Raw genomic sequence first — 13,499 nt, 5'->3', positions numbered from 1 at the left:
ATTGCAAAAGATTTGAAGAGCAGGATTCCGTAGTCCTTGTCGTATGTTTCTCTACAATAGCATACAGTGTTTTGTATCTCTTACTTTAAATATCCCTAATATTTCCTTCTGGGAGACCTCAAGTTTCTGTCTATAACTTCCATAGAATTAGAGGATCATATGTTTTTAATTCCTTTTTCCAAATATGTTCATGTTTGTGAAGATAGGGTTACATATGGAAGAGTAAAGAGACCCAGAGCATTTTAACACTGGGACTCGAAAGACTCTGTGTCACATACCTTGCTCAAGTAGGTAAAGATCACTCATTTCCGTGCTGTTAGATGATGACAGATTAATAAAGAAAAGATGGAAGTACATCAGAGATTCGCCATTCTTGAAACAATGAGGACACAGACAGCACGGGGAAATGAACAAGGGATGACGTTTATTGTTTTATAGGTCGTCTCTCGGGGATACATGTCTTCTATAGGTATTGACCTTGCTTCACAGAGTACATTTGAAACGCCACACAGAATTCACAGAACACCAGACACATATTGGTGTTGCCAGACCTTTATGCCTCACTTGGCACTACACAATTCTTCTGAGTCAGCATCATCCTCTGTTTGGTCCCTGGCTTAGTCTGCTCAAGACACTGTTGTGTCTCTAGTCCTTCACAAGGACTGGACTGTCATTTGACTAACTGACGTGGAAGCTACAAGAGACCTGGAATCTCTACACTTTGCACATTGTGGTAGCCATGGAGGTTGTGGGTAATGTGTGGCTGCCTCTTCATGACCTCCTTTCATGCGTACACGAGATAGTAGCTAGCCATTCCAATAGATTCTTTCTATAAAGGGCAGTAGGTTTCACATTTTACTTCACCATTCTTTTTTGTTATCCCCCCCTTTTCTCCCTCCTCTCACTTTTGATTTCTATTTCCCCCTCCCTCCATTTCCCTCACTCATTCTCTATCCCTTGTCTCCACGACATATGCTGTTACACAGACATATACAGGATGCTAATTTCCTTTGCTCAACCAGATCATAAGAAAACAAGGAGGTTAAAAAAAAATCGTATCAACTTTAATAATACAACCTGCTACATTTTTTCATTGCCAAATTTAATATAAAATTGTCTTTACTAAAATGAATGAAAACTATTATTTTGTTTTTATGAAAGCATTTGAAATGTAGGCAAAAATATAGCATGGGCATGAAATCTTTAATTCTATAAAGGCTGATTATCCAATGTGAGGTTCCTAATGCTGGAATTTTGACAATAAAACATTAAATATTTTTGTATTTCAAAAATTAGGATACTTACATAAAATTTCTTGTTAATTCTGTAAGCTTTATATTCAGGCAATAATTAGGCTTATTTTTATAAGCAGACAAATTTAACTTCAGGAAAATAATTTAGTGACTTCACTTCCTCTTCTTCAAACTCTCACAGGAAAATGGAAAATACTACATGCAAAATATGAGATGAGTGTTCAAAAGAACATTTGGTACATCAAAAATTCATGATAGGTGCCAGGGTAAATTTGGTACTACACAACTTTCCTGAACCAATAAAGTTTTAAAGGTATTTATGACATATCAACTATAACACATTTTTTAAAGTAGAGATTTTCATGATCCGTTTTAAAGAAAAATAAGTATTTACTTCTTTGCTCTGTGGTGAAAAATAGATAAAGACAAGAGGATAAGGTCCAAGAGAGATATGAAAATATAAAGTCAGCTATAGAAAATTTAAGAAATGAGGACTTGATTAAATGTACAAAATGCTAATTATTTTAAGTAAATAGAAGTTTGAGATGAGTTATTATGTGTTTTAGTATAGTGCTTATAAAATGCAGTTATATAAAAATGCTTTAATGGGTAATATAGCATACTGAAATACTTTTGCTGCACATAGATCTTGTTAAATATTAACAAAGCTTCAATGAAAAGTTTCTTGTTAACTTTGCTTAATTGTTCTTGTCCTCAAGAATGCAGTTACTGTGTTTCAGAAGAATGGGAAGATAACATATAATTACCAATATTTTCATAAAATATTGTTATGGAACATGCCCCATAGCTTAGTAAATAGTTTCCCCTCAAATGAACCATATATTCTAGACAACTGCAATTTTAACTTCAGCATTCAAAATGACATTCAAATTAAAATAGGAAAACATTTAAACTTTAAATGAACAATTGACCTTAAAATCATGTTAAATTCCGCAGGATCTCAATCTACGTATGTGTATATTACAACTGATATTAAAAACTCTATAGTCTATATAAAATGTGACAGTATTTTAAAAAGAGTTCATGTATCTATTCTGTACTGTGAATAAAGTTACCTACCTACTCTATATTATTTTCCATTACATTAATTCCTATATATTTATATTGTGCATTGTAGAGGACTTAAGAATTGATTAATAGCACCTCCAAATGATTTAGGATTCCAAGAAAGAGCTAAAAGGTTTTTATATACCTGTTTTATTGGTACATATTAATTAATAATATGACCTTTCTTTTTTTAACCAGAAATAAGAATAGATTGGAGTATTTGGATATTTATATGAGTAATGATACATGAATAATTATTTTAACCAGTAACTTAAAGTGTGACCTTTGGCAGATTGCTTTGAAAATAGACTTCAAATTAAAAAAGTAAAAGGCATATATTTAACGAATTCTAGACAACAATGGGCTACCGCTTTTTTCAATTACTTGCAGAAAAACAACTGTGTATACATAAGAAAATTGTTATTTTAAAAACAAATGGTATATCACCTTACTTTTTAGAGTTTTCAAGACAATTAAATACGAATTTTAAGGGTCTATTTAATTGCAGAGACAGTTCAGAGCCACAGTTTTATAAATACTTTTTATTAATGCATTTGAGAGGTAAAGGCACTGTGGCTTGTTCGTAAGATCTGAAGGAAGCTCTGAGGGTGGAGTATGGCTTCTATGCAGGAAGTAGCCTAACGCAGTAGATGCCATCCCCATCTATAACTTCCCTGCAGAGAGAAGCGATTCAGTCATATCCCTGCTCTTCTGCTGCTGTCTTAAAAGCACCCTATCTCTTCTCATTCTAAATCAAGAGATTTAAATGTATGTGTAGTAGCAAACTTGAAATTGGAGCCCAAATTTGCGACATACCAAATTCACTGAAAATTTTAAATAAAAACACGGGAATTACTTATGGGATAGAAACATATTAGAAGAGAAAAGGGAATCAGTGCCTTTTAAATAAACTTATCCCTAAAATAGTATCGTACATGTGAAGAACACACCACTTAATTTTATTTAATAGTTTAATACTGTCTATCCATATGAAAATACAAATAGCTCTATGAAAATTGTATATTAATTAACAAGGAAGGGCTTAAAGGTTGGCTGAACTTGACTTTCCTTTTCTTTGTATTTCTTCTCACTGCTTTTGAGACCTTTGTCAAACAGACATACTTAAGCAAATTTTAGTCAGTTATTCTGATATAATGTTTGGCTGGGATTATTGGGTGTTCAGTTTCCATTGAGAACTCAGGTAGGTTATAGAAGGGATCACAATGTTTTAAAGGGATAGAGCTTTCTTCCCACATTGTGAATTCCAGATCAATGTAGGTAGAATGGGGGTCTGAGGGAGGACTGATACGGCTTAAAGAATGAATCCAAATTAATGAAATTTTGTTGTCATTGCTTCTATTGCTGAAGCACCACCACTTTGGAACTCATAAATACTCACCATTGCTTCGTGCATTGCTTGCCAAAGAGTATTTCCCTAAAATTCTACTACATTAATATTTTAGGTTTCAGTGGAAATTATATGAATGTCTTCATTTTCTCTCAAAAGTGTGTTACTTTTTTATTAAAATTAAAATGGATTCAAAATACATCCAAGATACCACTGCATCACAAAATGCTTTAACAGGTAAACTCAGGCCTAGAGTGATTCATTTAATAGCAGACACCTCTTGATTGGCTATGCAGAAAATGTCATTTTATATATTAATATAAGGCAATGAATCTTCAAATGGATGGTATCAAATTGATCTATAAGTAATTAAAGAAAAATGCAAAGGAAATAATATGCAATATGCCTAATTATGCATAAAACAGTAAAATAGTATAATAGGCTACAATATCTTTTCTAGATAACACTGGCCCAGTTGTGTAGCTCTTATTAGATGATATGTTTACTAGACAAAAAAGGCTAGTTTCAGGAATGGATTATTTCTTTTGGCCAATGAGGCTCTTGAGCTCCAAGTTATTGTAGGATATTGAGGATATTATTACCTACATTCTAGCACTGGATGGTAAGACCCTAATGTTGAAAACATCATATTCATCAATCATAGGACATGGAAGTTTTAGCTGATTTGGAAGCTTCACTCTTGCTGGATGGCTGTAAATTTGCCAGAAGTTGTTATGGATTCTATTGTAAGAAAGAATAATAACCATTCCTGCTCATCTATGAACCTGTGAACTATAATAAAGATCACCCTGGAAAGCCATGTACACTGGTACAATAGTAGCAACAACATTATGTATTTGGTCGCTGATTGGCATTATGTTCTGAAACACAAGAGTAATTCCATATCCAGCACTATTATTGGGCTAAGAAACTATAGTTAGAAAGGCCCCTTCCTGATAATGAGATTGATGACGAGTTTACCCACCATCATGGAGCCCTCATCTAGTAGCTGATGGAAACAGAAACAGACACCCACAGATAAACACTGAGCCGAACTGGAATCCAGATGCAGAGAGGGAGGACAAGACCAGGCTAGAGAAACCCACAGAGACAGCTGACCTAAACAAGGAAGAGCTAATGGACCCCCAGACTGATAGCTGGGAAACCAGCATTGGACCAACTCAGACCCCCTGACCATGGGTTTCAGATAGAAGGCATGGGCAGTCTAAGGGACTTCAGACAGTGGAGCCAGGTTGTATTACTGGTGACAAAAGGATTTTGCGAGCACATTCCCCATGGAGGGATACTCCCTTAGCCTAGAGACAGGAGAGAAGTCCTAGTCTCTACTCCAAATGACTTGACAGATTTTGTTGATCCCTCCTGAAAGGCATCACCCTACATGTGGAATGGAGGGGAATGGGATGGGAGGGTGGTCGGGGGTCATAGGGGGTGGAAGAGAGGGAGGGAAAAATGGACTGAGAGGGAACTGGGATCAATATGTAAAATAAGAAAAATAATAAATAAATAAATATAAGAAAGGTCACAGGCCTTAAGAGAAAAGCTATCACTAGTGTTCTTATAAATGAACACAGTTTTAATCGGAATCTTAATGACTGGTTGTTATAAACACAAATTAATGTATCTCTCAACTCCCATTAAAAAAGTTTTTATTTTTAATTGTTGTAGCTGTTGATGAACAAACAACTGGCCAAGACAAAGAAATAAGAGCCAGCTGAAATATTTGGTCACAAATACATACCCTCTACCCAAGGCTCAAGGACAATTACAGAAATGTAGGCACAAAGAGTATTAAAGTCAGAAGAGGTAGAAGACCACAAAGAAATGATGTCTTCTAGATCCAGCTGGGCAGGGACACACATAAACTGGAACAGTTTCCATAGCACACACAAGACCAGTTTAAGGCCAAGAGCCCAACTAGTTCCCAGAATGGAGAGGGAAATTTGGGCATGAAATCATACACTTAGCCAGGGAATAATTTGAATTATTATTATTATTTTTATACTGCTGTGAGAGACAATCAACTTCCTCTAATAAGGAGACTGTTAAGCTTAGCATGCTCTACTCAAAGGTCACACATCCAATATATATATATATATATATATATATATATATATATATATATATATATCTCAAAGTAGTCTTCACAGGTTTAAGAGAGAAAAGAATGTGTTTAAGAACTAGATGTGTAGGAAAATGGGAGGGGATGTGAAAAGATTTGGGGAAGTGGGAGGAGTTTGACTATGAACAAAACAAAACATAGGAAATTCTCAAAGAAATAAATAAAAAAAATACGGGCACATTCTTGAGTCTCTGGAAATGTTCTCTTCTAGAACTGTCATCAGAAAGGACAGAAAAGGGCTTTTCAGACTATATAAATTTACCTAAGTGTCTGGAACTTTCTGTACCACCCCTAGACAACGAGGAACTCAGAGAACAAATGCCAAGCATCACAGATGCCCAGTTTAGTTTAACTTTGTTCTTTCATGACTGTAGCCAGGCTGCATAAATTTGAGTTCATACCTTTATAACTCTCAAACCCTAAATCTTATCAATGTGTGCAAGTCTTACAAATTTATTTTTCATAAAATATTTATGTTGTTTTTTTAAATAAATGTTTCATGTTGCAAATGCTGACATTTAATTGGTTATATAGCTAAGTAGGAATTTTGTATTTTCTTGCCTTTACCTTCTGCCTATAAGGACTTATGAGATGGAAGTCTGGGTCAGAAAATTTCATGCAGTAAAATTTTGCTATAGTTATTTTATATAATTCATTATAATATAGTTATCCCATATCCACTTTGACTAAATAAGAAACCAAAAAGTTACCTCACTGAGCATGAATATCAAAATACACATGAAAAGTACTAAAAATCTCACCAACTTTTCAGAAAACTGGATATTTCTCCCTGTTGAAAAATTTTTAATAGTACAATAGATAGCATATTAAATGGTGTGTGTGTGTGTGTGTGTGTGTGTGTGTGTGTGTGTGTGTTAGTATAGCAAATACATTTTTTTTGATCTTATGTATGTTGGAGCTTTTTGGCCACTTATGAATAGATGAGACTATTGAAATCAATGAAAGCCTAATGTTTACCGCCTGATAAAAATTAGATATAGTGGTAACCAACATATATGTATCATGGTGAGGAACATGGCCCTATTTTCATACTGGGTATGGATGCTGCAATTACCTTTGCTTTGTTTTGAGAGAATGAGATAGGAAAAACATGAGTGGGTTAGGTACTGAGCCAAACAAGCTCAGGCAGTTACTACTGTTAGCAGAGGTAAAAGAACAGAGAATGGGATGGGAACATAGCCTAGTGATGGGAAAGTATGACTGTTAATATGTCTCGGCAATATATATTCAAAGGGAAACTACCACTGCCTTCTTACTGGTTTGAGTGTCCAGAGATTGCCTCCATCATTTCAGGTACACCCTTTTTGACACTTCCCCCAAATACTCTGAATTTGTTTCTTCAACGTTCCATGGTGCTATTCAAATGCCATCTAATTCCCCGTCTTTTGTTCGCAAGTTTTCTTTGTGAGAGCATGTGTGCACATGGGTACATGCATGCATGCATACATATAGCTCACTTTCAGATATTATTCCCTTTAGAAAGTTTGAAAAGTGGTAGCTTAACACAATCTTTTTTCTCCCCTTCTGATTCAAGGTCTGGGGTATATTCGGGGATTTTAGGGTTTAGGCTGCCGCCAAGAAGGCTGCTGCTGTTATCGTACTGAACAGCTGCTGCTGCTTCTTAAGCTCCAGATATTTCTGTAGAAGCCCTTCTAACTCTTTTAAGAGTTTGCTCAGAGAAGCAAAAGGTAAGATCAGGGTACTGCAAAGCTGCCTGTGGTATTTTATTTTGCAAGGTGACAGGTTTGCTCAAGATGAAACTCTCCAAGTCATAAACCAATTCAGAGAGAGAGAGAGAGAAATGTTCTTAAAGTTCTTAATTGTTTCTTTCTATAAACTTTTTTTCCCACACCAACTTTTAATTCATTTTGCTTAACTGGAATTTTATTGAGGCTGTCAGGAGCAGATTGCATGCTGGGAGTTGTACAGAACCGAAAACATTATCTTAGCCTAAGTAACAGCTGGAAAGAAACCATGGGATCTTCCACATACCCCCCACTGAGACCCAGACAATGGGTGAGTTATTTGACAGAGTGACAACAACAGCTGCCAAACAGGTCGAATTAAAACTCAAGTTTAAAACTTTCAGACTCAAAATAAAAATCCTTATATAGTTATCCGGGGGTGGGGGGGCACACAAAACAACCACCATATTAAGTAATATTTCTTTGTCAAGTGAAATTTACTTGATCTTACATTTCCTTGGTCATTTTTCAGATCCTCTTAGTTCAGACATATTTTAACTGAAGTTGAGTTTCATTTTAAATTGTGTGCCTACCTTAAGTTCCATAACACAAATTATCTGTCAGCCGTTATCTGATAAATCGAATGGTAGATAGGACGAAGATGTGCTTGCAGAGTATTTGTTGTCCTTTCCAAATAACGTAACAATTCAACATTACATTTCTTAGGCGTGGGAAAATTTAATTTTTATAAGCAGGGAAGGAGATGATAAACAGCGATGAGAATTGAAGTGGTACTTCTCATTTAGAATAGGGTATTTTTTAAAAAAACGAATAAAGTACATCTACAATGCACAGTTTAGGATAGCATTATGTGACATAAGTTTCCGGAGAGATGGAAACATCCCATCCTCAGGGAAGCTCCTTAACAGGAAAGTAAATGAGACAAAGGATAGATCCACGACAGAGCAAAGGGCCCATCCCACCAAAGTCCAGCTTGGAGAACCAAGAAATTTTATTGGTGTTATTTCCTGCATCATGGGTAGGGGTGTTACTTACAAGTTGGAAAACGACTCAAAGGCATCTGCATCCCTAAAACCTCTCCATTATGCATTATGGGAGACAGCCTACGAAGCTGGGACGGTGAAGCAGGGTGCATAGTCTGATGGCAGCTAAACGCGTTGGAATCCCACCCCCACAGTGACTCTTGTCTAGGCTTCTTCCCAGCAACTCTGCTGTTTTCTGCGTGTCTTCCCATACGGTTCTTCAGGTCTGAGTCGTTTTTGAGGCCTTTCTTCTCTCAAAGTCTTCTTTGCAGCTCTGTTCCTCTGATGTCTTCCTTGCAGCTCTGCGGCTTCTTTCTGTCCAAGGGCCTGGAAGATTTTATTGCGTGGTCCAGAAGGCAGGGACCTAGTGACAATGGTCGGTTTATGATATTTCTGGAAGTGATTTTAAGTTTTTTACCTTCTCTGCACTTTGGAATGCAGTTCAGGCTCGGAGGAAACTGTCACACAACACCTTTCCTATAAAAACTGTAATGACTATAATGGTAAGATATCCAATTGTGGATATTCCTCCTGAGATACTTAAATATCCTGATACTCTGCAGCTGGATGAAAGCACTTATTAACACTGAAACACACACACACACACACACACACACACAATACTGATGGGGGTGGGGTGGTAGTGCATACCCTCAATCCCAGGAAGCAGAGGTACATGGATCTCTATAAATTTGAGGCCATCCTTTTCTAGAGAGTATTAGGACAGGTAGGACTACACAACGAAACACTGTACTGAAAAAACAAAAACAAAAAAAAGAACAAAAGTAAGGTATAAAACTATTTCTAAGAACATATTTTAACATACTAAAAGGAACTAATTCTTATTTGTTGGTACTTAAGAGAATGTCTTTCCTATGTCCACTCTTAGTGGGCACATCATACAGATAAGCATATTGCAGGTACTCTTTTAAACCAGTCAATAACTAAGGCATAAACAAACAAACCGATTTGTTTCTGATGATGCAAAGGGTCAGATCAAAAAAGATTAGAATAAATGTATATTTATTGGAATCACTCCTGGGGGTTTAAGGTTCACTGGTCCCAAAAACCAGGGCCAAAGAAGTCACACACCTGGGCTAAGGCAGGTGGTTTTTATAGACCCTAGGTAATTAGTGGTGACATATCAGCTTAGGTTGGGACTGTACTTCCAAGTTTGCTGAGAAGCTAACCTCCTGGTCATGAGAGAAGGCAATGGCACCAGAAGCAAAGTTCTACATTCCCGGCAGCTGATGCAGCCTTCCTTTCTAACATGATCATCCCACATGGATCAAACCCAGCTACGACCATAATCAACAGCTGGAAGGGTAACTTAACTGCCTTACCCTGTAATCAATTGATGGCTACCTTAATAGTCATCATAAAACCTTCCTCCAGTAACTGATGGGATTACAGACAGACATCCCCAGCTAAGCACTGGGCAGAATTCCTGAAGTCCAGTCACAGAGAGGGAGGAGCAATAATACGAGAAAAGGGGTGAAGACCATTATGGGGATACTCACAGAAACAGCTGATGATTCCAGACTGACAGCTGGGGAACCTGCATAGGACTGAACCAGGCCCTCTGACTATGGGTGACAGTTGTGTGGCTTCGGCAGTCTATGGGGCCCCTGGCAGTGGAACCAGTATTTATCCCTAGTGTATGAACTGGCTTTCTGAAGCCCATTCCATATGAAGGGATACCTGGATCAGCCTAGATACAGAGGAGAAGGTCTTTTTTCCTGGCTCAAGTGATATGACAGAGTTTGGTGGTTCTCCGTGGGAGGATTTACCCTCTCTGAGGAGTGGAGGTGGGGTTGGGTGGGGCAGTGGCAGGATGGGAGAGAGAAGAGGAAACTGGGGTTGCTTTGTAAAATAAGATTGTTTTAAAAATAAAAAATAAAATAATCAGCTTTGGTTTATATATGCATGTAGAAAATAAATGACCATCTCCAGAGGGTGTGGGGGTAGGGGGTTTGGGTAGAGTAATTATGGAGCTAGTTTGGAAAGCATGACCTATATTAACATATTACAGCAGGTGATAATAGGTATAAATTAATTTCCTTTCCTGCAAGCATCAATAGTAACAGCTGAGTGTAAATCCTTATGGGGATCTGAACTTCCATCCTCCTTAGTTGTTGAGAAGCATAAAATTTCAAATGAGTGTTAAAGAGGAGAGATGTTTCCTTACTTTCATATAGCCATGAAGACTGAACATTCTCTATATTTTAACTGCACTTAACTGTTTTGAAACATTTTTTTTTTCCTTTCTGGAAGCAGTTCTCATTGCTGTATACATTCCTATTCTTGTGACATAGATTCTTTAGAAAAATGAAGAATGTTGGTCCTTTGAAAGTTATATGACCTCTCCTTTTTGCCCACACAGACGCAAAAGTCTCTCTGGGAGAGAGCTTTGAGACAGAATAGAATGCAGTTTAATGGATAAAAGTATAAGGACATATAAAATAGATCTTCAATTTTCAATATAATTATCAGGAACCTAGAATGACAGAATTTTTGCCATGACAGGAACAGTATTGAGATGTTCTTGTGTGTGTATTGACAGAAATCCATGCTTTTATAATGGGTTCATACAGGTTAAAACTTGAAACAAATACATAATTAGAGCAGAGGAATACCAAGGGACGGAAAATTTAGGATTGGACACCATTCTCTTGATGGTGACGACTAATCTTTGTTGCAAGGTGCATTCTAAGTAGAAGTCCTAATGTCAGTATATTAGAAAGAGTAGCATTACAAATAGACAGGGCTGAGGCTGGCCAGAGTTCTGCTATTCACAACATCATGAGTTCAGATTTCAGTATTTTGTAGAAGAACCCCCTGCATGCACACAGAGATTCCTTGGAAAGGTCTTTCATTGCCAAGCTCGCAGTTGAGTCCATGGGGATTAAGGGTTTAAGTGGAGACAGCATTCCCTTTGCCTAATTAACAGGTTTTGTTAGTAGTCTATGGAAGTCTTCGACATGGAGCTAGCTGACTTGCTTGAAAGGACACTTTGCCCTTGAAACAGCAAATAAATGAACCCAGACTCAGGGCAGCTGTAGCTGAGCCACATTCAGTAAAATCCATTTTCTTCATTTACAGTTTCCCTCACATAGATCTGACTGCCAATTTCAAGGCCATAGGTCCACATTCTTCTGTCCCTACACAGAAACACTTTTGAAAGTAAAACAAAATGATCTTCATCTTCAAGATGCTTGCCTATTTTTTCTATCTTCTTTTTAAGTAGCAAGTACAGATCAGGTCTTTAGAGTTGTGTCCACTCATCTTAACACTTCTTGCATTTCTCATGTCCTTCCGTTTCCAGCATCACTCAAAAGTCTTGGAGCACCTTTTTCCCTAACTTATATTAACCCACGTAGGTCCAGCTCCCAGGCAAACAGTCTCCCATTCTCAACCCAAATAACTTCCAGTACTGCTCAGTGTGGCATTTTGACCACAGAAAAAAATCATCATGTTTACCTAGCTTATATGCCATCCTAGAACCCTCATCAAGTAGCTGATGGAAACAGAAACAGACACCCACAGCTAAACACTGAGCTGAACTCCTGGAATCCAGATTTGGAGAGGGAGAAGTTATGAACAAAGGGGTCAAGACCAGGCTAGAGAAACCCACAGAGACAGCTGACCTGAACAAGGAGGAGCTAATGGCCCACCAGACTGATAGCTAGGAATCCAGCATTGGTCTGACCCAGACCCCTTGATATGGGTCTCAGTCAGAAGGGACCTCTGACAGAGGAATCAGGATGTATTCCTGGTGTACAAAAGGACTTTGGGAGAACATTCCACATGGAGGGATGCTCCCTTAACCTAGAGACAGGAGGGAGGGCTAATCCCTACTCCAAATGACTTGGCAGATTTTGTTGATCCCTCCTGGAAGGCATCACCCTTCCTGTGGACTGGTATTGTTTGCTGTTGCATGATTTTAATTAAACACATGTCTTTGTTTCATGGTTTTTCACAAAACACATTAAGTGAAGTGTAGGAAAAAAAAATCTAAAGTTACAAGACCAATTAGCAATGATATAGATGCCATTCTTCCTGTCTGTACCACACACCCAGCCAACTTTATTCTTTTACAATTTAAACATGTAGAGATAAGCCTTCTAGTTTGATGGAAAGCTTTATTTTGCTGGATCTTATGACTTGAACTCGCCCAATAAAAAACTCCATAACTTGCTTAATGAATTCTTCTCATTCTCTCTATACATGCTCTCTCTCATTACATATAAAAATTTGAATTATTCCAATTCCCCATAATGGGTTATTGCAAACAAGATAAGTAGGATAAATTCTCTTCAAGGACAGAGTGAATCTTTTTTGGAATACAGCTAACCAACTAAGTAGGATAGGACTGATAGAAACATATAAATAGTGTGGCTTCCATCATTTGTAGGTAGAGGTTTCACAGAAAGAAGAAAAAAAAAATCTTGTTCCTAAAAAAGATGTACAAATAAACAGATCCTTTAAAAAAATCCTACATTCCTTGGCATTTGTAACTCAAATGTGTATTTATTGCATGAAATAACAACAACAACAACAATCATTTCTGCATCTGTGGCATTCATTTTCAGAAAACATGCAAGAAATAGTTTTCATTCTTGAAGATATCTATAACAGCAATCACTTTATTTTGTGCTAATATATATCTGTATACTACATCAACGTATTATTGCATGCCATTACAATAATCTCTACTGTGAGTCAGAGATCCTAGTCTACATTTCAAAATTTCTCAAATTGTGAAGGTTGGCATAAGCAAATCCTGGCTAAATTACCCCTACAATGATGAATCATGAAACACTATTACTTTATTCTAGGATTTAAAAATACTCCTACCTAATTTCTGTTCATTTTTAAATGTCTCATTTCATTTCCAATATATTTTTAGATGTGTTGTTGATTTCTATTCAGGCATTGGTA

Source organism: Phodopus roborovskii, unplaced genomic scaffold (assembly GCF_943737965.1).
Source record: "Phodopus roborovskii unplaced genomic scaffold, PHOROB, whole genome shotgun sequence".
In the NCBI taxonomy this organism is placed as follows: domain Eukaryota; kingdom Metazoa; phylum Chordata; class Mammalia; order Rodentia; family Cricetidae; genus Phodopus; species Phodopus roborovskii.
The sequence above is the reverse complement of the archived record's forward strand: the minus strand, read 5'-3'. Positions refer to the sequence as shown.